Raw genomic sequence first — 26,053 nt, forward strand, 5'->3', positions numbered from 1 at the left:
GGACAAAAACAGAAATAAGCATGATAATGGGTGGTCAGAGCCAGAGGATATTCATGACTTAAGCTGCCAGTGTGTCACCATTCTTAGTTTGAGTAAAGCCACAAACCAAGTTTAGGTGCGAAAGTTGAAAGCAGTTTTGCATATGCAGTGAATGGAGCAGAATCCTCAAAATGCAAAGTGCCTCTGATAATAAATAATTTTCTCTTGGCAATAGACACTATCCTGATTGGCTAAATACAGTGTTTGCCAAGACATATAAGTGTTGGACTTGTTTTGTCTCTTTCATCATCCTTTTTTTTTGGTCTGACATAACAAAGAATTCTGGAGCTCTCAAAAACATGTGCCACCTTCTGTGACATCTGGGTTGGCCCTTAAAGCTATTGACCAGTGCTGTATTTTGGACACTAAAAAATAAAATGGTTTACCTTATTCTCCCATTTGCCAGCATTCTGTATATCAGCTCTGTGAGCATGGATCACAATGTGAAATATGGTTTTGTTACCACAATGTCCAGAGTTTTTAAGCAGCCACTGAGCCACCCAGGAATAAGGGAAGTTGCCCAAACTGCTCATGATTGCTTGAGTGTGTATGTTTTTTTCTCCCTTCTTTTTGCTGCCTAGGAAAACGACCTGTTTGTGGTCATGATGTTTAGAAATTCCCTTTTCTGAAGAGGGCAGATGGACCTTAGGGGAAACTCCTATCCACTGGAAAATATATCTTTGAATTACGGTGGCCCGTGCTGCATTGTTCTAATGGCTTGCTCTGTCCTTTGCTGAAAAGCCTGTTAGCACCCTGAGGTATCGATATGTTCTGTACAAAAAGAAGCTCTGTTAAATCCCTGCATCTACAAATTTCTCAGCAGTTCAATAAATCATACTGAGAAAGGCTTAAACATCATTAACAGCTAGGTCTTAAATGTTCTTTCCTTTAAGAGTAACAAAAACATGACTACATTCCAGTGCTGTTTGGTAATGGCTCCTTTTGGACAAAACAAACTAAGGCCTGGTGCCTTAAATGGTTGTAGCAGGAAGTCGTTTTCCCAACTGAGAATTATTCTAGAACAGCTTCACCCAATTTGATGCCCTCCAGATGTTTCCAGTTAAAGTCCAGCAACATCTGCAGAACAGGAGGTTTAGGGAAGATTCATGTAGAGCTAAAGCACAGCACCTTAAGAAGCCTAACTTTCTGTCTTCTCTGTTTCAAACAGTTGTTAAAAGAACTTAAATTCAAATACTAGCAGCCTTAATTTGGATATAAATCAGAATTGCAGTGGTATTTGGACTAAATTAGTATCTCTCTTGTTTTTAAAAGGCTTACAGGGCCTTTGTTGTTATGTGCTGTCAAGTTGCCTCTGATTTACAGTGAGGCTATGAATGAGTGACTTCCAGAATGTCCTATCTTAACAGCCCTGATGAACACTTGCAAACTCAAGTTTATTGCTTCCTTTATGGAGTCGATCCATCTTATATTTATTCTTCCTCTTTTCCTGCTGCCTTCAGCTTTTCTTAACATTATTGTCTTCCATAGATATTAGGAGTTTTAAATAGGGAAGCTCTGGGATCTTGTGCATGTTTCAAGGGGGGTGGGTGGGTGGAATGGAACCCATATCCTGTATTTTATCAAGTTTCAATATAGACCTGAACTTCATATCATATAAATACTAGTTTTAGATATATTCTCGCTTCGAGATAACTTGAGCAGTTGGCTATTTGCAGGGCAAACAAACGCAATCAAATGCTAAAGCTTCAAGGAGATTAGAGAGCTGCCAAGGTCTGAACTATATCAACAGCTTGAAATTGGCTCATTCAACAAAGCTTTGACAGTATTACCCTGACAAAACAAACACCACTGGTGCTCTCTTCACATGTGGCATCCAATATTCCGAAGGCGCCTTCTGCAACTCTGTGGGATTAAATTTTTACATATTGAGTGGTTGAATTTAAGTTGGGTTAGGGCAGCTAGTTGCATGTTTTGCCCAGGAAACAGAAAACAAGCTTATTTCATTCTTTTATGTATGGTGTGTGTCAATAATATATTTATTAAGTAACATTAAACATAACATGAATATTCCTAATAGTAACAGTCCTAAAATTATTTTAAGACAGTAGAGAACTTCTTATGGTACAGTTTATTTGCATATGTTTTAGAGACTGGTTGATTTACGAAATCGTTAAATTCAGTAATCAATGAGCTTTACATTTGGAACTTACTAAGTCAAACTGTTCTCTTGCATATGTGCATTTGAAACTAAGAGCCAGTGTTGGATGGACCTTACTCTGAGGTAAATCTGTTTAGGGACAGCAGCCTAAGATTAACTTTCTATTCAGTTCCCCCCCCCCCCCCAAGTATTTATCCTTTTGTTATAAAGACATCTTTGCTCAGGGATAAAAATTGAAACTATCTGGATTTGATTAGAATTTAATTTTGTTTTCATTGAAATAACAGCCAGCTGTCAAATTAGGGGTATTGTCCATTTTCTGTTCTTTCTGTCAGGAGGGCAATGGATGGACCCCTCAGTCTTATGGGCAGTAATCCCTTCCCTCATATCTTGTGCTGGCTAGATCCACTGATATACGTTCACTATCCCTACTGTGTACTTGGGCCATAGATCCTGCTGTGAATGCTAACTGGAACCAAGCAGTTCAGTAAGTCATTGCATAGGATAGGCACATACAAAATAGTAGACTTCCAGTTTCAGCACTGGCAGCTCCTGACAGTTGGCGTTGAATAATTTAGCCACTCATGATGTAAATACAACAGAGTGGCCCAACCTCACAGGGGGTTTTCCATTAAATCTCTGTATGACTGGCTGCCTTGCACTTGCTTCTTTTCAATTCACATGGGAGTTGTGAATAAATTGATAGGATGGACCCTGTGACTGGGCATGTCTTCGTAGTACAGACTCCAAAAACAATTTGTTTGTAGGCTCAGTGCTGGCATGCATCATTCTTTTTAGGGAATGGGCTATGTGCATGAGGATGCATGCATTGATGTATTGGAATGGAGTTTTAAGAGAGTGGCCAGAATCCCAAAATAATGAAAAACCCAAAACAAGAAACTGTGATGAGACTGTACGACTGTCATATTTATACCTGGGCCCATGACCAGGTGAGGATATAGATAATGAACAAAGTGACACATACTTTAGCATAGTAAGTCACAACTTAAGTAGGTCCATTTAAAGCAATGGATTTTATGGAAGACTTGACTCATCAATTCCCACTAATTCAGTGGACCTACTCTGCTGCAAATTAGAAGGGTGAGCAACAGGATTTCAGCCACAGAGTTGAAATATAACCCAGCAGGCAGTTCCTTTCAGGAAACTGTTGCTAAGAGGTACTCTGATTTCTAAAGAATGAGATTGTATGTCTCTTCCATTGAAGGCTGTTCACGTTTTCATAACTGTGAATATTAGGGATGTTTGCAGATGGGATAAGAGGTCACATTTGAACAGCAGAGTGGTTCCATAGCTGGCCTGAAGGCATTGTCGGCTGTAGCTGCCTCTGAGACTTGGCAGTCAGGGAGCTGTGTGTATGTGTATTTTCCCTGAGCTGTAATCCAGAGATAATTCACCAGAGCTGTAGAGAAGGCTACCAACTGTTAATAAATTTAATTATCTCCTCCGTACATAAACTTGTCTAGGCTCTGCAGGAGATTAAAGGAGATTCCCCTTCCCTCCTCTTCTTTACTTATTAACTTGAGAAATAACTTCACTGTCAGAGTAAAGTAAGGATGTTGGAATCAATGCCTAGTTCCTTGTGTTGCCACACAGGATCCCGGTTGCACAAAATTATTGTTGGGTCCTGTTACTAATGATACTGGGTTGACGAACTGATTAAGTTATAACATGTCTATGCTTTTTGGGCATTAAAGGGGGTATGTATGGGTATTTATTCACTGGACACTGGGATACTTTTTACCTTTTGGCATTTTGTGAACCAGCCACTACTTCAAAGAATTCCAGTTGGATTTGGAATAATGGACTTCTTTTCAAGATAACTTTTTAAAAAACTAAACACTATTTCCCCCTTTTAGTCGTCCAAATGCTTCTGTGATGTTTGGTCCAATTCTTATCATGCTTTCCAGCTAAAGTTGCTTTCTATTAAGCTCCCTCAGCTGCAGAGATTACTTTCCCACGTTCTTTGATTTCTTCGCAAATAAACCAAACAGAAATGATTAAGGCCTTTGGGGATCCATCTGTGTACAGTTACAAACCATAAGTATCAAACGTAGAGGTCACGGGAGTATTATTGTCAGGGGAAAGATTTCACAAGTTTCCACTCTTTTCTTGAAGATTTCAGATGTTTCATTTGAGAGAGAGAACACATCTTGTCTAGCATCCTGGTTTTCTCAGTGGCCAACAATGTAGTTTTAGGAAGCCCACATATATAAAGGAAAGGAGCTCTAGTCTTCCTCCATATTGTCTCCAAGCAGCTGCTTTTCTGGACTACTATATACTGAAAAACCTGCCAATCAGGTTTTTTTTTAAGTGACTTCTAGGGCGGCAAATCCCATAATCTCTTGGCTAACCAGTGACCGTGGAGTGCTAAAAGCCCTTCCCTTCTCCCACCATCTTATTGATATTGTTGCCATGTTTGTAGAACACCCTCTCAAAAGAGGCATATCTCACTCCATAAACCAGGGATCCTCAAACTTTTTAAACAGGTGGCCAGTTCATTGTCCCTCAGGCTGTTGGGGGACTGGACTATAGTTTGAAAAAATATGAATGAATGAATCAAGTAAAAAAAAAAAAAAAAAAGGACCCGGGTCCTTTTTTTTTAACTTGATAGGGGTGAATTAATTATTTGCATGAGTTTTTAGGTGAAGAAAATATACAAGAGGATACTTTTTAAAATTTGTAAGAGGGAATTGGAATCTATTTTAAACTTTTATTAATAAAAAATCTATTTTAGCTAATTATTTGTCTATATTTGAATATTTTCTTCTGGGTCCATTTTTTTTACTTGATCCGAACAAATTCCTATGCACACTGCACATATCTTATTTGTAATTCAAAAAACCAGGAAAAGAACAATACAATATTTAAAATGAAGAACACTTTTAATCAACATAAGCTTATTAGTATTTCAATGGTAAGTATGGACCTGCTTTTGGCTAATGAGATGGTCAATGTTCGGTTCCATATTTGTCACTGCTAGTTGTAACAAGTGATGCAAGTGTGCATCAGTTAGGCTGGATCTGGTTGGAGATTTCAGATGTTTCATTTGAGAAAAAGTCTGTTCACAGACACAGGTGCTGCCAAAGATGGTTGCCATTTTGAGTGCATGGTTCCTGAGATTAAGATATGTCTTAGAGGGGAGAGATGCATAGAAATTAACAAGGCTGCTTGATTTGAATGTGTCTTTCAGAGAGTCACAATTCTGTAGTTCGGCCAGTTCCATTAGGTAAATCAGATCAACAATTTCAATGTCAACAAAAATGGGTTCTGGAAAAGCTTTATGGTCCTGTTCATGGATATGAAGTTCTTTAAATCTACTTTGAAAATACTTTGCAAAATTTCCAGTGAATCCACATGTTTTGTTTGGGAATGCAACAGCTAGTTTTTCTGCCAACAGTTTTTGAGTTGTGGGGAGATGGCAGAAGTTTTCCTCCTTCACTTGTTTAATGAGGATGTCTAATTTTACTTCAAATGCTTTCACATGTGAATACATATCATAGATGAACTTCCCCTTTCCTTGAAGTTGTACATTGAAACTGTTGAGTAGCTCTGTTGCATCTGTCAGAAAGGCAAGGTGCCATTTCCATTCAGCATCTTTGAGCTCTGGTACTTCTTTGTTTTTTTGAAAGCAGAAAAGCAGAAACCTTCTACTAAATAAATCATCCTTCAGATAGGACGAAGCACTGGGCTGAAAGTAACAGAGTGAAATTCAACAGGGATAAGTGCAAAGTACTGCACCTCAGAGGAAAAAAAAACAATTGCACAGTTACAAGACGAGGGATACCTGGCTCAGCAAAATTGTAGTAGATCACAAGCTAAATATGAGCCAACAGTGTGATGTGGTTACAAGAAAGGTAAATGCTATTTTACCTTAATAGAAGCATTAATAGAAGTATAGTTTCCAAATCCCACAAGGTGTTAGTCCCCCTGTATTCAGCAGTGGTTAGGCCTCACCTTGAGTATTATGTCCAGTTTAGAGGAAGGCAACAAGGATGATCAGGGGGCTGGAAACCAAGCCTTATGAGGAAAGGCATGTTTAGCCTTGAGAAAAGACTGAGGGGTGATATGATAGCATTTTTAAAATATTTGAAAGGCTGTCATATGGAGGAGGGGCAAAATCTGTTCTCGATCATCTCAGAGTGCAGAACATGTAACAATGAGCTCAAGATGAAGGAAGTCAGATTTCAGGAAAAAAACTTTCTATTAGAGCAGTATGACAGTGGAACCAGTTACCTCAGGAGTTGGTGAGTGCTTCAACACTTGAGGGATTCAAGAAAAACTTAGATAATCACCTGGCAGATAAGCTTTGATTGTATTCCTGCATTGATCAGGGGGTTGGACTTGATGGCCTTGTAGGCCCCTTCCAACTTCATTTTTTTATGATTTAAATGGCTAAGAGCCATTTAAAGAGAATGACAATCTTTCCAATCTCTCTCTCCCCCCCCCTCTCTCTCTCTGTGTGTGTGTGTGTGTGTGTGTGTGTGTGTGTGTGTGTGTGTGTGAGAGAGAGAGAGAGAGAGAGAGCTTATATACCTAGGGCAACAACCAGACAGATACAGACCTACTATAGGCCTAAATTATAAGCAACAGCTAGTCAGTTATTTGAAGAAAGAATTCCTTAAATACTGAAAACATTTTAATGTCACAGCAGGAGCTTTTCACAAATCCTGCAATATACAAATTGCCTTGTCTTTTGATTGGTCATCAGAAGAGAAGCACAGGCTTCACTTACAAATACAGCATACTGTATATGTCCAATTATTTATTTTTAAATTCCACTGAAGGCTCACTTTCATAAAAGACGATCTGAAATGGCATCTGCACAGTGGCAGCCAATGCTGCAGAAAGACAGCAGTTTTTGCACAGCATTCTGTGGTAGAAGGAACATTTCTCAAGTAGCATGCAAAAGCACCAAGCAAATCCAGCTGCACAGTAAGAGCTCACTGGCTCATACAGCTTCCAGAAATACCAGGGCTTCATGGCGGAGCATGTGCTTTGCATACAGAATGTCCCAGGTTCAATTTCTGGCACTCCAGGTAGGCTGGGGAAGTCCCCTATTGGAAACCACGGAGGGCTGCCTCCATGATATGAAGTTAGATGGACTAATGGAGTGAATCAGGAGATGATTTGACACAGGGGCACACCCAAATGCATCAGAAGTCTCTAGTCACCAGTGCTGGCATACAGACTTTTTGCACAACTTACAAGATTCTCATGAGCATCTGGGTTTAAAGATATAAATCTTTGGTTGTTGTGGGTTTTCCGGGCTCTTCAGAGGACAGCACTCTGAAGATGCCAGCCACAGAGACTGGCGAAACGTCAGGAAGAACAACCTTCAGAACACGGCCAAAGAGCCCGGAAAACCCACAACAGCCATTGGATCCCAGCCGTGAAAGCCTTCGCAAATACATATAAATCTTTGCTTGTCTTAGTTCACTAAGGACAAGATACTGTAAACATACCATCCTTGAGTTCTAAACCATGAGATAGTTTTTTGTTAGAATTGATAAGTGTTATCAATTGGCAAGAATGAGCAAATTTCAGCAACTCCGTAATTAAACTAAGACAGCTACCTGTACAAATCACAAGCACCGGATAGGTCCTCTGCATATTTTTGGTACTCTTGCATCATTTATGTGTGCACTCACACTCTGCTTCGTAAGTAGAGAAGGTTATCAGTTCAGAGAAACACAGACATTTTAAGCAAAGTGCGGGAAAAAAAGAAGTGCTTGATGTCCCTTTATAAGGTGGAGGCAAGAAATCTGATAGGGTTTAGTGATTCCTCAACAGAATGTCTGAAAATAACAAAACAGCCTGTCTCCTTGAGAACTAGCAACTTAGAAAGTTTTTTTTTTCCAGACCTCTCAGTGGTTTCTACAGCACATGGGTTGCTGCCAGAAGTTGGGTGCTGGTTGTTGAAGCCACATTGTAAATTGGTCACACATTTTCTTTAAGGAGAGCGGCTTTTTAAAAAAGAAACTGCTCCTTGCATTGGGCTTTCTCCCTTTTTCTGTGCCCAGTGGGGGCATAAAGAGAGGGGGAAAGCCACCAAAGCAATTGCCTGGCTCCAACAGGTGTAGGAGGAGCCGGTGGGCTGGATAGAGCAGCAAGACGGACCAGATGTGGCCTGTGGGCCATAGTTTGAGGACCCCTGCCAAAGGCAATAGCCATCTGCTATAGCGTTAAGCATTTGGTGTGTATCTACAGAAAGGATGAACTGAGTCTCCTGATAGATTTCATTGATACCTGTGTACTTTCAGAAATATCGTCTGTTAGCTGTCTCATGAGTATGTTAAAGGGGAAAAAGGCAGGATATAACGATATTTTTAAGTGGCAGTAATGATGGAGGCGGTGACATTGGCTTTTCTGGTTTTTCTGATAAAATCCAGTACCCCCATGTTTTTTTAGTTCTTTGAGATTACTTTGAAGCCATGCCAAAACAGCATAATAATTTCAAATACTGATGCATAAGCTCAGTGGTCTAGGTATTTGGCTGCAGAGCCAAATGTTGGGGGAGTTTGATTTTCTGGCATTGCATAGCCTGCTTTGATTGACAGTCACTCTCTATGGGTTAAGATGTAAAGGCCTGCCTGAGACCTTCAAAGGTCAGATGCTGAGGATTAAACCTGAGGCTTTCCGCAGGCAAATACGGATTTCTACCAGTGACCTAGAGCTGTGTATAAAGCGGGGATGGAACTACATCATCTTTGTAGATTTGCATTTTTGGCTAGTTAAGAGAATCCCTTATTGCACAAGTGTGAATATCACTTAGTTTCCTGATGTGGCTCTCTTTTGTGTCTCAAGTTTCTTGTTGGGGCGTAACGGCGCAAAGGACTGCAACATGGCAGCCGTGGTGGCAATCCAGTTTAAGTACTTGGCCGTTGCCCATCTCTGCTCCATTGGTTTTCTCCATTTCAAAAAGGGAGAATCTGGTTTTTTTTTGGGGGGGGGAACCATGTTTAATGCGGTAACTTGAGCTGAACTACATTTAGCCATTGCCACTTGAGTGTTTCTTCTCCTTTACACATCTTTTGTTGACTCTGAAATGTGGACGTTGCTCCTAATGCCCAGAAATGTTTTTGAATAGCTGGCTTGTGTGTTCATGCTTTAAAGTGCCAAACTGTCACATTGAAATGAATGGTCATCTTCCCATCTGTGTTAGGAATGTGCATCATTTATATTCCTACACATATGGCTGGAAATAATACCCATTGTCTCTTTCAGCATGACAAAGCTGTTCCATTCTAATCTGAGCGTGCAGCTTGAAATGCATATTAATGTTGATCAGAATGTGTAATTACATTTAAAATCTTCCTCAACGGAAGCGTGGTGAAGTCCACAAGCAGGATCCAAAGATGAAACCTGGGAGCATGTAGAATGCACCGCTAAAGAGGCAGGCTGACTTCAAAACCGAATAAGCTGTTTGTTTCTTCAGCACTGGAAAGTGCGATGGGGACAGAGGAAAGTAAACATCACTCTACCAATAACTGTTGTTTCCATCCAAGCAAGAAATGTAATCTCCTGCATCCTGATCATAGGGCAACCTGTGGTCACAATAGGGATATTGACCTGAAAAGAACTGCTGAGTTCCTCAGTGGTTTGGGTATCTGGCTGCAGAGCTGTGTTTCCTGGACAGGGGATGGACTTGATCCCCAGGATCAGCCGCTTGGCTAATCCAAATATTTTATTCAGAACTTAAATTAATGCTGATTCAGTCAATACTCAATAATTCTCCAAACTCAATTTCTCCACACACACAGAGACCTTTCCAAGGGAATGGCTGTACTAGGGGATTTTTCAGACGTCTCTAAGCAATGTAAAAATCTGATCACAGGCACGGTTGGGTTCCATTGAATTTAGTGGGACATTCTTGTGAGTAAATATTTTGATGTGGGCTTTATGACTGATTGGTTTCAGTTGACACTAGTGGGGCATAGGTTTGGCGGTGCAGTATTCCTTTCTTTCTCTTTCCCTTACCATTTTCATGTTGCAAAATATCAACACAAAGTGAGTCCAAATAACACCCTAGCCAAGAAGTGTGATCCAGCAAACATAATTTGCTTTTGTTTGTAAGGAATATAATAGTAAGACCTTTTAGGAGACACTGAGTTGAATAATGAAAATACAGTAAATGGTGTTTGGTGTACATATGACTTAACACTTCCTCTCGGAGCTACATCATTTGTGTGCTTTCTTAAAGTAACTTTAGGTGGATGAGGTTCCTTCATACTTTCCCAGTGATTGATTTCTAGAAACTACCGGCGTCTAGGATGTGGTGGGAGAAGAGGATGTTCCAGAGCTAATTACAACTCTACACGAGATTTGCACATTGCTTAAAAATTCAATGTAATTGTCTTGCTGAGTGAGTTTAAAAATAACAAGTATGAATTGGTCTCCCCAAAATATCATTACAGGATGGAATGCACAGTACAGTTTTATTTCTCTATGTTATGATTTCCAGATTTGTTGGCTGTGATGTGAAAATACAGTAGTTTCTAAGTTAAATTTTGCTTTTGCACACCAATTGTACATGTACGGAGATAAACAATGAAAGCAATTCGATCCTAATCTAAGACAGATAAGAATATTTAAGATGAGCCAATCCACATGTGCTCAATAAATGGCAGCCATATTACTGCAGAAAATGATGGTTAGCCTTATTTGTTTCAACTAAAACAGCTATTTAAATGCTTTGAATCACTGTCCCTAGAATCTCTGCCTATTGGCCATACTGGTTGGGGTTTCTGAAAGAAAAGTCCATCATCATTGATTGATGATGGAGAATTACTAAAAATTATTCTATGCTTTCCTGTTCCTTATCTTTAACTATTAAGACGATATTCTCATGTTTGGGGCATGGATTAGGACTTCTCCAATACACATTTTATGGGAATGCCTCTACCCCTCCTTATCTAAGGTGAAGAAGGATGCTTAATTGTGCCCCCCCTTCCTCATTTTATATTGAAGCAGGGGCTACAGACGTTTTCACTGATTCACTAATTGATCACACAGCCCATGGCAGCCTTGTTTGTGTAGCTTACTCTCTTTCTCCCTCTCCCACAAGAGATGTAGATCATCAGCTGTCTCTCACTAGAATTTAAAATAAATAGGGTTCTACATTCTGTTAGTCAGTGTAACTACAGCTTGTATGTGTGGGTTGCCACTTTCACGGATAGTTTTATTTTACTTTTTGGCACATATTTCCATTTCTTGACTAAGTGTGACAGCCGTTTGGCACTGCAGCTATGTATTTGTCCCTTGTGTGCACGCTTAATTTATACCCTTGTTTTTGTGTAGCTAGAATGACCAGAGTTTTTCTTATGATGTGGATTTTTGTGCCAGTGCAAAGTAGCAAAGCCTTGGGTGCTGGTGAGAGTTTAGTGACATCAATAATACATGAGAAGGATAAGGCGCTGTTTGCTGAGAAGCATTATTTGTTTGTATGTGTTCTTTTGTCTGCTAATTATCAGATCAAGCATTCTGCAAGATCTTTCCTTGGAAACGCACATTATGAATTTTCAATTCTACATAAACATAGAAGTAAGACTAGCCATCAATAGTAAATGTAATGGCATATTTTACATACAGAGAGAAATGAACAGTTTATAAGCAAAAAAAACCCTTTCGAAATCCTTTGGTTGTATATGTAAGAGATATTTATAACATGAGTGTAGAGGCAAAAGTAAAAACTGTGTGCATCACCCATTAGTGCCAAACAACTTAGGATTCCTTAGGGTCCTCTAAAGTTGCCAAGGAAGCCTGGAGGGACTGTAATATATGTGGTTCTTTCTATTATGTAGAGCTTCAGCAATATCCTCTATGATGTTGGAAGAGATCATCCATAATTATAATTGTGTTTTGATCTCCCACCTGTGCAATGAAGGTATTTTAGTTCCTCAGAGTGGAATATTTACTACTGTACATTGAGGCTGACACAAAAATACTTGCAATTCATACCCACTGGACTTGATATAGTGTTTTCACTTTTCAACATCCCTACTTAGTGCTATCAGCTCTGGCTGCTTTTCAGTGCATCCCTTGGTTGTCTGTGATTCCATAGGGTCATTTTATTACCCAAGATTATCAATGGACTATGGCTGCTTCTAGCCATGGGAAGCCACTACCTAGGTCCTAGGTCTCTGCCACTGCCACTCATTCCTCGTCACTACCATTTTAGCTGTTGCATTTCTGATGTGTCATCCAGCGATGATGAGTGATGGGGAAAAGGTTGATTGCAGGCCAGGATATGTGTGTATAAGTGCATCCACACACTCTTGCATGGTCTGACTTTACAAAACCTAAGATTGGGCCTGCAAATGAACCTGTCAAGTTCTAGCCAGTTACTGTTATCACACTGTGTCTTTTTGACACTTTCATTTTCTTGATACCTGGACATCCTCTTAAACTGAAAATTATATATCAGTATTTTTTTTCTCTAGTGTTTTTTCCAGTTCCTTTCTACCGTTTGCAAACACCACCAGTGACTTGTTTGCTGCTTAATGCCTTTATCCTCTCTTCCATTTCAGGTCAACTCCACATAGTCCTACTAAGCACTTCTCAAATTACATGTTAACTCTCTGTTAACTCTTCAATGCTTAAATTGGCACACACTTCAGCCATGTAGTTGATCACACATTAAGGCATATGTCTTAGCTTTAGGAAATGGGGTTCCACCCTTTTCAAAACACATTTGAAATAGCTGAATAGTTATTGTAGGTTATCCAAGTGTTTGTGGTTAATTAGTCAATTAATCTGGAGGACTAAAGTTTTGGATTAACAAAACATTGAGAGATTTCCTACGAATACATTTTGGGGAAAGAACTGAATATTCTACTATGTTTTTACCTTCTCCTTCATTAGAACAAAAAGGAATATCAAGTCACTACAAATTAGTTAACCTCTTTGTGAGTACTCAGTGCTATAATCATAATTGCTTGCTTTGACCTAGAGTTCATGGTCTCTCATTATTACAGAACCAAACTGGGATACAACTGGCAAAGAAGTTGTGTCTTCTGCTACATGACAATAATTGATTTTAACTTGTTCTGACCTTCCATAAAGTGTACATAGTGAAGCAAGCACATCTCTATATTGATGGCCTATTCAGTAGGGTTGTAAGGGGTCTTTCATCTTTAAGAACCAGTAGTAGGGAAATGTTTACAGAGTCCAAACATGCCTCCAAAAATAATGCCATATTCACAGTTGTGAAAATCAGCAAAATTGAGTTAGGTAATGAAAGAGAAAAGAGAGAATGGGACATGTGTCTGAGTGTGGGCTAAATAGTAAAAGGGAAGTGATCAGTGTTTGAAACAAAGGTAGTCAATACAGGACACAAGACAGGAGAAAACAATCAGGTTAAATCAGGTAGTAAGGCTTAGCAGTCATAGGAGATGTGACTAATCCATAAGTAGTCAGCACTTATATTTAGCCACTGATCCACATTTCATCCACCGTGAGACCTCTGCCAAAATATAATGGGGCACGTTTGACTAAAAACCTTGGCAAGCGCAGGATAATTTATTTATTTATTTATTAAAAAATATTTCTGTACCTGTTCGATATTAACAGTGGGGTTACAGAAAATCAGCTGAAAATAACAAACAGTTCAATATAATTCCAAAACAGGTTAAATTCATTGTGTCAGAACTCTACTGCTTGGTCAAGCTATGATCTGTATTGTGCAGAAATTTTGATGATGAGCCGTGTTTGAACTCGTGGCTGAAATTAAATCCACCATCAGCACAAATTAGATCACGAGAGAGATGTATATATGCTGAGCATTCCTGTATAGAGAGAGATGCTCTTAGGGCTTCACATGTTATGAGCAGTAGCTTGAAATCAGTCTTGAAGTATACTGGCAGCCAGTGCAGTTCCTTTAGAACTGGTGCCCTACAGGTTCCTGAAGGAGGACTGGAAGTGTGAAGAAGCCACAGGGTTTTCTTTCCAAACTAGAAAATGCTACAGCTCACATCTGTTTGGAATTGATACACTCAGGCCAGAAGGGAAGCTCCTTTTATTCCCACTTGTGTGATGATTAGTTGTAGCCATTCAGTGGCATGAAAAAGACCTTCTGAGTTTGGAGCACTCTTCAGTATTTTCTGTTCCATGGGTGAACTTCAGTTTTTGTAGTATATTATGGTGTTAGACTTTGATGCTTTGCAAGGTAGAAATCTGTGTGGTCCTAGTTGGAAGGATGGTATGGAAGCTTGATTAGTCCCAGTCATGTTGTCAGCTCTTTGACTTGGATAACTGATCAATCTTAAAACTGCAACCTATTGGATGCAAACAGGTAAACTGTTAGGAATGGGATGACAGCTAGGATTAGACTAAGGATCTCATGTAGTTCACCATATTTCCCATAATTGCCAACCAGATACTTTACTTTCCCCTTAAAGCTTATAGGTCTTTAACTGCTGGTCTTTCCCAGTTGTGGAGATTCAACAGCACACTGCCTGGAAAATCTGAAATTAATAGCCATTGAGAAAACTACTGTATTGTGAACAAATTTACCTAAGCACCTTTTAAAGTTATTGAAGCTAGTGTTCATCCCTGCATACTGTCGTGTAGTGAGTTCTATTGGAACTGTGTTCTCCCCTTAATCAGAAGACCTGATAAGAGGCAGCTTATGGTCTCTCTCTGTGTGTGTGTGTGGCGGGGTGCCTCTTCCTGCAACATCAGAGGGGGACCCTCCCTGCTTGGGTCACAGGCTTCTGGTCATGGACTCAGGGTTTTAAGCAGGATAGATAGGCAGAATAATTTCTCCCAGTCTCCTTTCTTCACACAATTTGCCATTTCCCTAAACCTCTGTTGCAGGGCTGGGCAAAATGTGGGCCTCCAGATGTTGTTGAACTCCAATTTCTAATTTATTGGGATATTGATAGTATATTATTGTTTGTTTTATGTTCTATGGTATGTAAACTGCCCCCAGCAGTGTCCTCATTAAGTCAGGTGGTATATAAGCTTAATTAATTAATTAATTTCGACATAGACCGTGGTGACGAACACTGGAGTATCGTCATCTGGTAACACTTGGCAGGTTCTGACTTTATTAGTGCCTGCCCTGTTACATATACCTCCACCATATTTTTCTTCTAAAAGCGTAGTTAAACTGTGCTTTAGCTTTTTCTTGCAAGGAAGGGACTTGTACTTGGTCCAGTAAATCAGTACTACTTTAGTTGTAGTAAAATGTTTGATAGTGGATGTTTTAGCAGAAACAACTTGCTGCTAAAGCCAGGGTGAGGGAGTATATATGGCCTTCCAGATGCTTTTGGAGTGCAGGTCCCATCAACTCTCATTAGCAAAACCAGTAGTGAGGAATGGCGGGAATTACAGTTCAGTATCTGGGGACCCTAAGCTCCTTATTCCTGTTTTAAAGCCAAGTGGAAGAGACTTCTGTTCTGTTTGTTTGTTTGTTTTTAAATTGCAGTTTCCCTAGGACCAAGGTCACTTTTCCACCCAGTGGTTTGGAAAGTAGTCTGTCTACCAGTGAAAGGAATGCCCATAAGGCATTAATAAAGCATAGTCACTCGGTGGGGTTTAGTTCTAAGTGAATACACACAGAATATGGCAGAAAAACTACAGTAGCACCAACCGGTGTGCCGCCACGAGCTGTTTCTGATTCTGATGAACTTTACTTCCACTTGAATCTTCTGGGACGAGCGGCTGAATCATCCTCTTCTAAACAAAACAGCGCTGAGAACAGATGGCGGAGAAAGTTATAAAAAATTAAAAAGACAAGTAGGCCTATGGTTAAATGATGTGTCAGGTGGCTGAATCACTGCAGCAAACTGCTCCATGTGGAAAAGGAATTCAAATTCTCTCACAAATTCACTCTTGTGTTGGAAACATTGCAGTGACTGGGTGGAGCGGATAAATGCTTCCCCCCCCCCACCGTCCTGTTTTTAATAGAGCAGTGGCCTGAGATACTACGTCACAGTGAAACGGCTTCAATTGAAGAACAGAAAGTTTGAAAACCTGTTGTTTCAACCAAAATTTAGGAAAGATGCTGGGCAAATTGAATGCTATGGCAGTGCATCTCCAGTTAGTACAGTGGGAATTCTCTTCCTCCTCAATCAGATATATCCCCCAAGTTTCCTTCAGAGGGTACCACAATCTAATTAAGTAAAAGCAACATGCCCAGATAAACAAACTCTAGAACACCTTTTCCTTCAGACTACGTTTCCCTAAACCTCCATCACATCTAATCCTTCCTGTCTGTTTGAAGCTTTGCCCCCCAATGCAAGGTCCTGCCTCCTCAGCTGCTAGACTTTCCATGTACAGTAATTTGAGTAGGCTGGGCTTTCTCCCCTTCTCCATTTGTGAGCTCCACAAAATGTTTTAAATGGTTATTACAATTATGTTTCTTTCATGGCTGTTGGCTTTCTTTTGGATGCATTATAAATGACTCTGTTGGCTTTTGGCCAAAAGGATGCTATAGAAATACTTAGTAGTAGCAGCAGCAGTAGTAGTTGTTGCTACTGCTTCTGCTGTTGAATAGTAAAAAGCAAAGTGTACTGCTTATATACCACTCCATAGTGCTTAAAACACTCTCTGTGCAGTTTACAATTAAATGATGCAGGCTACACTTTGCCTCTCTCCTCCCCCCTCCAAATAAGCTCAGTACTCAGTTTACGGACCTCGGAAAGATTGAAGAGTGAATCAACTTCAAGCCAGCTGTCTCAGCCTGTTGGGATTGAATTTGGTTCGTGAGCAGAGTTTTCACTGCAGTACTGCTGTTTAATTACTGCCCCATGAAGCTGCTGCTTATAGTAGCAGCAGTTGTTCCTGCTGCTGCTTGTATTCATTGTTAACATTAACATGATGGTGCTTAAATTAAAAATAAAAGTGGGGTGGCACCCTAAAGACTTAACTGTTATATTTCAGTGTGAGCTTTCGGGGACCAAGCCAACCTCCTTAAACCCTTGTATTTCTGTGGGATGTTTTGTTTATTTTATTTTTCCTGATACACTTCCATAAACTAATACAGTACAGCTGCTGTATTAGCTGTATTGGAATCTTTTTCATATATATATATATATATGAAAACCTGAGTAGAGACATGGCATGCATTTTCTGCAGCGCTACTGCTAAAGATTAGACGGCTTACCTTTATCAGGGTTTTTATTCCCTTCTGGACACTAGATAAGAGAAAGATTGGGGCAAGTGACAGAACAATGTTTTTAATTTGAAATGTTACCGTTATGCAACAGGTTGACTTGATTTCTTTTTATCAGCTCTCGGGGCAGTAGCCCCTCAGGATAGTGTGGAATATTGTTTCTCTTCATTTAAGGGCGGGAGCCTTCTTTTCTGACAAATCAGATCAATGAGAAAAAAAATAAGGGTTTTTTATCATTGTTCCTCATTGACTCCACTGTGAATGCTGTTCAGTACTGCATGTTCTAGTCTCTTACTTGAGACTTAATGAGATCTTGGAAGAAAATCACACAGAAATGCCTCTGAAGTATTTTTCAAGATGTTTGCTATCTTGCACTAAAAATATGTTCACTCCTCCAATCATTTATTAGCTTGATTCACTCCACCACACAGGCTCTTTATCTGAAATTGCTATAAGCCTTAACTTGCGTTAAACTTTTTACTTGCACATCTCCAAATGACAGCTGTGATGGAGTTGAAGCAGTGTGGGATATGTAGTCCGAGAAATGTAAGATGGAGTCCGACAGGTTCTGTGTGGAGATGGCGTGAGAGACATTGGAAAGTGTTTTTCTAAGTTCTATGAGAGCGTTTTTCTGAAGACGGGTACAGCCTGGTTTGAGATAAAGCTGAAGGTCAGACAAAGAGGCTCGTGAAAGACTCAACCTTCTGAGCTAATTAGAGAAGAGATAAAACACCTGGATCTTCATGGGAATTGAGGGTGGAGGAAGGTGTTACTGCCCCTTGAGGCTAATTGGTTAACAGCCATGACGTGTTGAGAAGGGAGGAGTTAGAGAATGTAGAAAATGGACGATGGGTTATATGGGAGAGGTTCGATTCCATGATGATGGGAGAGAAAAAGAACTTGATGGTTTGAGCATGTGGCCTGAAGGAGAAAGAATGTAAATAAAGAGAAAGAAGAAGGTGGGGCTAGCCCACATTAGCCCAGCTTAGTAGTGTTTTTTTATTTTAATGGGTATTAGTTATTTTATTTAACTGTAATAATCTTTGAATATGTTCTTTATGCTAAAGCTTGAGCAATATAAACTGATTCTATGAAACTCCATTTTTCTAATAAAAACAATTATAAATATTCTTACAAAAGGACTGGTCTCTTGAACAGCAGGGTCTGGGTAAATCCAGGGAGTGGAGAGGGCCACAAACTAGCTATCTTTAAGAGTCCTACCTAGCTGAGCTGTTGTGAGTTCTAAGGAATCACAAAGCCCATGTGTCTGTACTTGCAAAGTACTCGGTAAAAGTAAAGTGTTCTTTTAAGGTCAGACTTGTTCAAGGGACTTACACTACGCACTGCTGAAGTCTTGAGACTTGCCTCAGCACAAAGGTGGTAGGTAAGTGGCCTGTCGGACTCTCTGACCGAGTGCTAAGTGCTCCTTAGGGAGGCTTGGGAACCACAACAGAATACTTATTTGGTACATATTAAACTCAGGACTGGCCTAGTTTTGAAGGAATATTTGTTACTTCAAATCTTGGTGCTTTCAAAAGGGAATAGTATTCCCCCTCCCCACCAGCCTCTGAACAACTCTTGTTCCCCTGCTGAAGCTAATCAAAAGCACACCTTTTGGTTGTTTTATTAATATACTTCTTCCGAGTGTTGCTAATCAAAGTACATTTGGCGGTAGGATATTATAAATCAGAAATGTTAATGAAGTCAAGTCTTCCATATAAATTATAGTCGGCTGCAAAAAATGAAAATTGAAGTTTTATTAAGCCAGTTCAACATTCATTTATTTATTTGCATATTTATTTATTTATTTTGGAGTATTTCTATACTCCTTTTCACTTTAAAAAAATCTCAAACCAGTTTATAATAAAAACAAATACAGTAAACCAGTGGCAAAGAAGAAGAAAAATTAAACGTTCCACAAAGACATTGTGGCACCTTAAAGACTAGCTGCTACATTTTAATGTGAGGTTTTGTTGAATATGTCCACATGTTAATGAGAATACAGAGACTGCATGGCAAAACATTCATATAGGGCTCTAATGTAAAGGGATGCAGTAGTTGGTAGACTCAGGTTACATTTCACACCTAGTAATAATTTAAAACCTCTGTTTAATATTTAGTTATTTTCTTTTTAAGTTTGCCCTGTAGGTAGCAACAATGATTAGTGGCTGAAGGAAAGAAAAGCAGAAACAACTTATGTTAATGAGTTAAGAATCACTGGCTATACATCTGAAACTTACTACACAAAGGCTGCCATGGGTAGTTGGAAAGAAAAATGACAGCAGATAAGAATATAATTATTGTAGTAATTCACATTATATAATGTCTAAAGAACACTTGGCTAATATTTAATCCATTGGTACTTAAGCATATGTATATATTTTAACTCAACTGTTTCCATTTGGATTCTTTTTCATGTATCAGTTCAGTGTGAATTGACTTGGTTTGTATTAAAGTGTAAACTAGATGAATTTCTTCCCAGTTTTTGGTATTGGGTTCACACCTGTGCCTTCATTACAGTATTTGGGGGAGATGGCATACTTAAATAATATTGCACAGCCCTGTATATTAATTACATTTCTCCCATTGGCAGTTGGAAGCTTTCTATGCATACTTTAGAGGTGTAAGAACTGTGGGATTCCAAAAAAAGGAATGTTTCCCATCTCTGCCCTACTGGCAACTCATGTGAAGTACTGCATTTTAGCTGACTGATCTACTTTTGATCCATCTGGCTTTGTATTGCCTACAGAGAAGGGTAATCAGCACTTATACCACAATTCCCTGCATAGTTTAGCCACTGGTTATGCTATCTAGGGTATTCTGGGAGTTAGTCCAGAAAGAGATATACATACCTCTTGGAATCTTTTGCAATCTTATTTGGCAGTGCCAGAGGTAGAACTAGCAACCTTCTGCATGCAAAGCACATGTTATGTCCTTGGGCCAAAGTCCTCCTCAATGGTCCTCAGCCTGTACAGTGTTGATATCTGTGTCAGGAGTAAATGCAAAACCAGCGAAGAGTTGCTCTTGGAATGTAACAGCTTAATAGATGCTTAAATATGTATTCTTTGTCCTCAGATGTATGCCTCAATTTGGCACTAGCCCATCAAGCAGTGATTGAAATAGAAATATTTGATTTCTGTTCTATTTGAATTTCTCTTATTGTCTGGGCCATAGAAAACATTTGGGACCTTTTTAAAAAATGTTATGCGGTATAGAAAGAAATTTGGGATTTTTTAGCCAGTGACAGCTGCTTGCCCGTGACTTATGGAGTTCTATCTATTTATGGTATGTCACCATCTAATTTGCTGTCCCTTAAGAACGTCAAAGTCGACAGAGCATTTTTTTTCTTGTGAGACTCTGTGTTCTACCTACAGCAAAGGCAGATTTTAAGAATTTAATTTCAGCCCACACTGTGCCCATGGAAGAGAGTACTCTCTGAAATTCTGACTCATGTATTTTGGAACTGTAATTTGTGTTATGATCTGAAATGTTATTTTGTTCATTCTCTTTCAATTAACTTACCCAGGCACTCGGATGAGAGATTAATAATGTTCTGTTTGTGAGTGGAAATTCCTTGTACTACTGAGTGCATGAAGATCCTTCTACGTATTAATATATAACCACATATTGTTTTAAACACCTAAGCATGGTATTGTATATGCAAGGTGTGCTGGTCAGAATCTTATTGTGTGTCTTATGACTGCATGGGGAGGGTCATGTGTGATTTGCAAACAGTGAGATGAATTTGAAGTAATGCGGAATTGAGGCTGGAACTACTTTGACATATGATACGGGAAATGCTACAGGACTGGGACAGTCAGATTTACATTTTTTCCCCATTGATCACATGCCATAAAAGCTAATGTAAATCAGCCTGAACTTTTGCCCTCCTAATTCATAAATTTTTTACTCTACTGCTAGGGCTTCTCCTTAAAAAACAAACAAACTATGGATTCATTTGCATTGGTTCAGGCAGTGTGATTGCTTGAACTGATGCAGAAAAGTGTGTGCAAGTGCATTGGTGGTTGGCATGATAATGTAATGGTGGGGCGGTGGGAAGCAGTGTTAAAACTCCAAGGCTGGATCTTTGCAAGTAATGTCGTTTCTTCCTTTTCAAAGACTTTTGGTGCCAGCGCTGTTACACAATGTCACCTAGACTCACACACAACACACACACACACACACAGAGAGAGAGAGAGAGAGAGAGAGAGAGGAGGAGGAGGAGGAAATTGCTAGCTGAGTCAAGGAAGTTTAGGCAAGTAATAGTGTCTTAGTCTTTAGCCACCCTCTGCAGGATGGGAAGAATCATAAAATAATTTAACAGTCTTCAACCTTTTCATAACCATGGTGCACTTTTTGCTCCCCTCCAACCACATTTCAGAATCCTCTTCTTATTTGTTACAAAACTCTCAATTTTATATGGTGATATTAGATGTGTGAAGGCCTCTGTGTTAATGGGATCCAGTGTGGTGTATAGTGGTTGGATTGCCAAACTAGTCCTCAGGAGACTTGGATTCAGCTATGGAAATTCAGTAGAGGAGTAACACAGGCAGTCATTCCTTGAACCTTTCACATACCTTTCATCTGTTGCCATAATGAGAAGCAACTTGACAGCACATCATGCACAAACACACACACGTGAACAAATACTGTACATGATATACAAAACAGTATTACTGTGTAGTGTTGCATAATTATTAATGAAAATTCAATTTTGAAGTTTTGTTTTTTTAAAAAAAATTAATTGCAGGCCTATAGCTTTTAGGGCTTTGCCATCATTGCGAAAAAGCAGTGGGCCCCATGCCCTTAACTGAAGACCATAGACATCTCAAAGTGCAGCTTTAGGATAAATGGTGTGGTGACTGAGGTAGACAACACTTGGCATTCTGAAAAATATTTGTGTGAAATATGAGCATGGATGTAAATTTATGTTAAATATGGAACTGTATTGATGGTGGAATCAAAGAAAACACTTGATGCCAGAGATTCTTCTGGAACATTCCCTAGTGAATATTCTTTAAAAATGTATTTAGAGTGAATTGCAGCATTATTATCTGTCATCAGAGGAGCTGAGATGCATGTAGTCAATGGAATTTGAAACATGTTCTTGTTCTGATAAATAGGTGAAGTTTAGGATCATGTTATTTTCTTCCCTCAGCACTCTCTCTTAAAACCCGATTTTCAGAACAGGCTGCCAAAACAGGAGGCAAGCCCTACCTATTTTTAGTCAATGTTTGGGCAGACTCTAGACAGGAAGGAAACACAGGAACAGTAAAGCCACTTTAAAAAGTAGTGAAATAACATCTGGTAGCCCAAGCCGGATACTTAGAATGACTGCCCCGGGTGATTAAAAAAAAAAAAGAAAGAAGTTCTGGCTAAGTGATCAGAATTGTGGATGTTGAGTGATTTGATCTTTCTTTGCATGGCTGTGTAATATATTTTGGCTGGCTACTATTAATCTGTTTTATGTTTTTAATTTCATTCAGCTTATATATATAGAAGTAAGGAGGGCAGCCACACATCTCTACCAGTCTTCTACTAGGACAGACATTCTATTGCTGACGTTGTTGAAGTAGCTGGCAGCATCTCAGTCCTTCCACACTTTTTCCAAGCAAAAACATTTCTGTTGCAAGCTGGTCGTTTTGACTGTAGATGTTAGTGTTGAACCTCAGACCTTTTGTATCCAAAATGAGGACTTTGCTACTGAGCTATCTTAATAAATACCATTGGGGAGAAAACACACCTTGTTTGTGGGTAGAGATGAGATATTTGTATTCGTCTCCCAGGGGAGATGAATACAAATATTGCCATCACCGATTGGACCCTCTCCCCAGAACCAGGCTATACCACAAATGGTAAGTGGACAGCTCAGTTCTGGGGAGGGTCCAGTTGGCCCGGTCACTTGTGGTGTTGATGTTCACATTCGTCTCCCCTGGGAAACAAATAAGAATATCCCATCTCTATTTGTTGGGTGTCAAGGTGAAATGATAAGAACAGAAGGGAAGCTAGAAAAGCTGGATAGGAAGGACCTGCTAAACACTGTCATGTGGTATCACCATCCCATGAAATATAGAAGATCTTGATACATTTGCATCAAAAGGCAGAAGACTTAAAATTGTATCAACTGGTCCACTTGGATGTTCAGAGTTGTGCTGGAGGTAAGAGTGTGGGGCCTTCTTTTTCATCCTAGCTATGATCAACTGCCTTCCAGTTGCCTTGCAGTATCTTGGTTTGCATATGCTCTTCTTTCCTCCCTGCCTTTTCTTCTTTCAATATTGGGTGTTAAATCATAAAATCTAACATAATTTTTAATGTGGACATGTCCATGAAAGCTCACATCAAAATATAATAGTTAGTCTTTAAGGTGCTGCATGTTTTTGTCCTGTTTTGTTTTGTTTCTTTGGATTTTGCCTGATATGCTTGCACAGACTAACACGGCTACCTCTTCCAAAATTTTTAGGGATTTTTTAAAAACTGTGAACATCTTGAGTGTATTGGCAGAAAAGCAGTGTCTGGAAAATTCGGTAGGAAAAGTTGCTGAGGAATGTTGAAAGCAGCAGGAGGAGAAGAAAGTACATGAGATGGGTTGACTGAATAAAGGAAGTCATAAAGGCCTTTAGACTTGAGCAGGTGTGGTGATAATAGGTTCTTTTGAAGATCACTAATTCATAGGGTCACCATAACTCAAATGCAACTTGATGTTGTCTAACAAAAGCAGAGGGTTCAGATCAATGAGGCGTAGGTTGTAGTGCTATGATTGTAACTAAATAAAAATAAGTGCTCCCATTACTCACCCCAACATTGTACCTTTTTTGGAGTGCAACTGCCAGAGTCCTTTAAACATGGCATGGATTCTGTCCATCTGGAGAGAATGGGGTCCCACTGAACTTGTATGCAGTGGTGAGTACCACTCAGCTTGCATTGAGCACATGTTAGATAGGATGATAACCCCTAGATTGTCTTACTTTAGATCAGTGCATGGATGAGAGACTGCCCTGGGAGCCCTTGCAAAAGGAAGGAAAGAGTAGTCAGTAAGCATAAGGAAGAGTGACTTGATAAATGCATGGACATACTGTGCAGGTTGCAGCAAGTGTAGGGAGAAGGCAAGTACTGTATGTGAATTGATACTTCCACGCATACTAATTTTGCCTTGTAATTCTGGTGCGGTTGAATTATAGAACCTTTCTAGATGTCCTGTGCAAACAGAGCCATTGGGTGTGCATTTTAATCACTACCTTTCCTTTCCTATGGACAGTTATGCTCTGCATTAAAGATCTGTGCTGCTTAGTAATTCATCTGCTCCTCCCCAATTATATATTCCTCGCACACTTGCAATCATTTCATTTGCAGTGACATAATCTTATTTATTTATATTTATTTACTTTATGAGCTTTTATAGCATCTGCTTTGCTTGCCATCCAAGCGCGACTGTAAACAGGATGTCACAAATGTAAGCCAGACAGACACAGTGCAGCCCAAATTCATAGAGATATACTACCCCCTGGTTTTATTTTATTTTTTTTGTGGCCAAAGTCTCATGGATGCCAGGACTGCAGAGAAACAGAATTTCCAGGAGAGGAAGCAGCACTGAATACTAGAGCAGTGAAAATCCCATTTTACATGCAAATATTTAATAAGCTATCTAATCTATCCAATCCGGTTCTTAGAGTTTTACGTATTAAGCTTTAAGGCCATCCATTTTTATTGTGTTGATGCTATTGTTCTTAATTTTGAGAGCTTATTATTATAGAGTGGCATAGGAAAGCCTTGAAGAAGTAGGTGATACATCATCATCATTGTCTAATCAACTGGTACACTTTCCCCATGTCTAATGATATTGTAAAGCAATTGGCCCAGCGTGTTGACAAAATCTTATCCTGTATTCTCTGATACAAGATTTCTGTAGGACTCGGTAACCAGCCTAAAACAGGAACTTTGTGTTTCAGTATAGGGCATCAAGGAGGAGAAGGCTGAATGTCTGGCAACCCTTTTTCTGATGAAACCTACACCTCTGACTTGAAATAAAGTAGTTCTAGATTGAGCTGGAATTTTCAGCATGTATACATTACTGAAACAGCAATGTCTACATTGGTTTGGACAGGTTGTGAGAATGGCTGATGGTCGGATTCCAGAAGATCTCCTGTATGGAGAATTAGTGTAGGGAAATTGCCCCACAGGGAGACCACAGCTGTGATACAAGTATATAGTGGTGCCTCGCATGACGATGATAATCTGTTCCAGGAAAATCGCTGTACAGCAAAATTGTCATCATGCGAAAAAATCCCCATTGGAATCCATTGAAACCGTTTAATGTGTTGCAATGGGGAAAATACTTCGTCATCCAGTGAAGATCGCCCATGGAGAACCGATTAGATGTTTTAAATCGCTGTCTTGCGAAGCTTCTGTCCAGAAAACACCCCTTTTGCGAAGGGAAGCCATCCATTTTGTGAAGGGAAGCCATTTTGCAGAGCTGGAAAAATCGTCTTTTTGTGAACAAACGGTTCGCGAAGCAAGGGCCCAATCGACATCAAGCAAAAATCCCCCATAGGAAACATCATTTTGCAATCGCTATAGTAATCGCAAAAAAGTCATCGTCCTGCGGTTTCGTCGTTCAGTGAGGTCATTGTCTAGCAGGGCACCACTGTATCTGCAAGCGGGATCTGAAGGCCTTAGGAATGGACCTCAACAGATGGGAAACCTTGACATCTGACCATTCAGCCTGGAGGCAGGCGGTGCATCACGGCCTCTCCCAATTTGAA

At 39.7% G+C, this 26,053-nt stretch overlaps 1 protein-coding gene across 8 annotated transcripts in view; it reads left to right on the plus strand.

The window, feature by feature from the left end:
• Positions 1-26,053, plus strand: part of PTPRG (protein tyrosine phosphatase receptor type G) — a 717,838-nt gene that overhangs the window by 58,138 nt on the left and 633,647 nt on the right. The window lies entirely within an intron of this gene.

Source organism: Pogona vitticeps, chromosome 2, assembly GCF_051106095.1.
Source record: "Pogona vitticeps strain Pit_001003342236 chromosome 2, PviZW2.1, whole genome shotgun sequence".
Taxonomy (NCBI): Eukaryota; Metazoa; Chordata; class Lepidosauria; order Squamata; family Agamidae; genus Pogona; species Pogona vitticeps.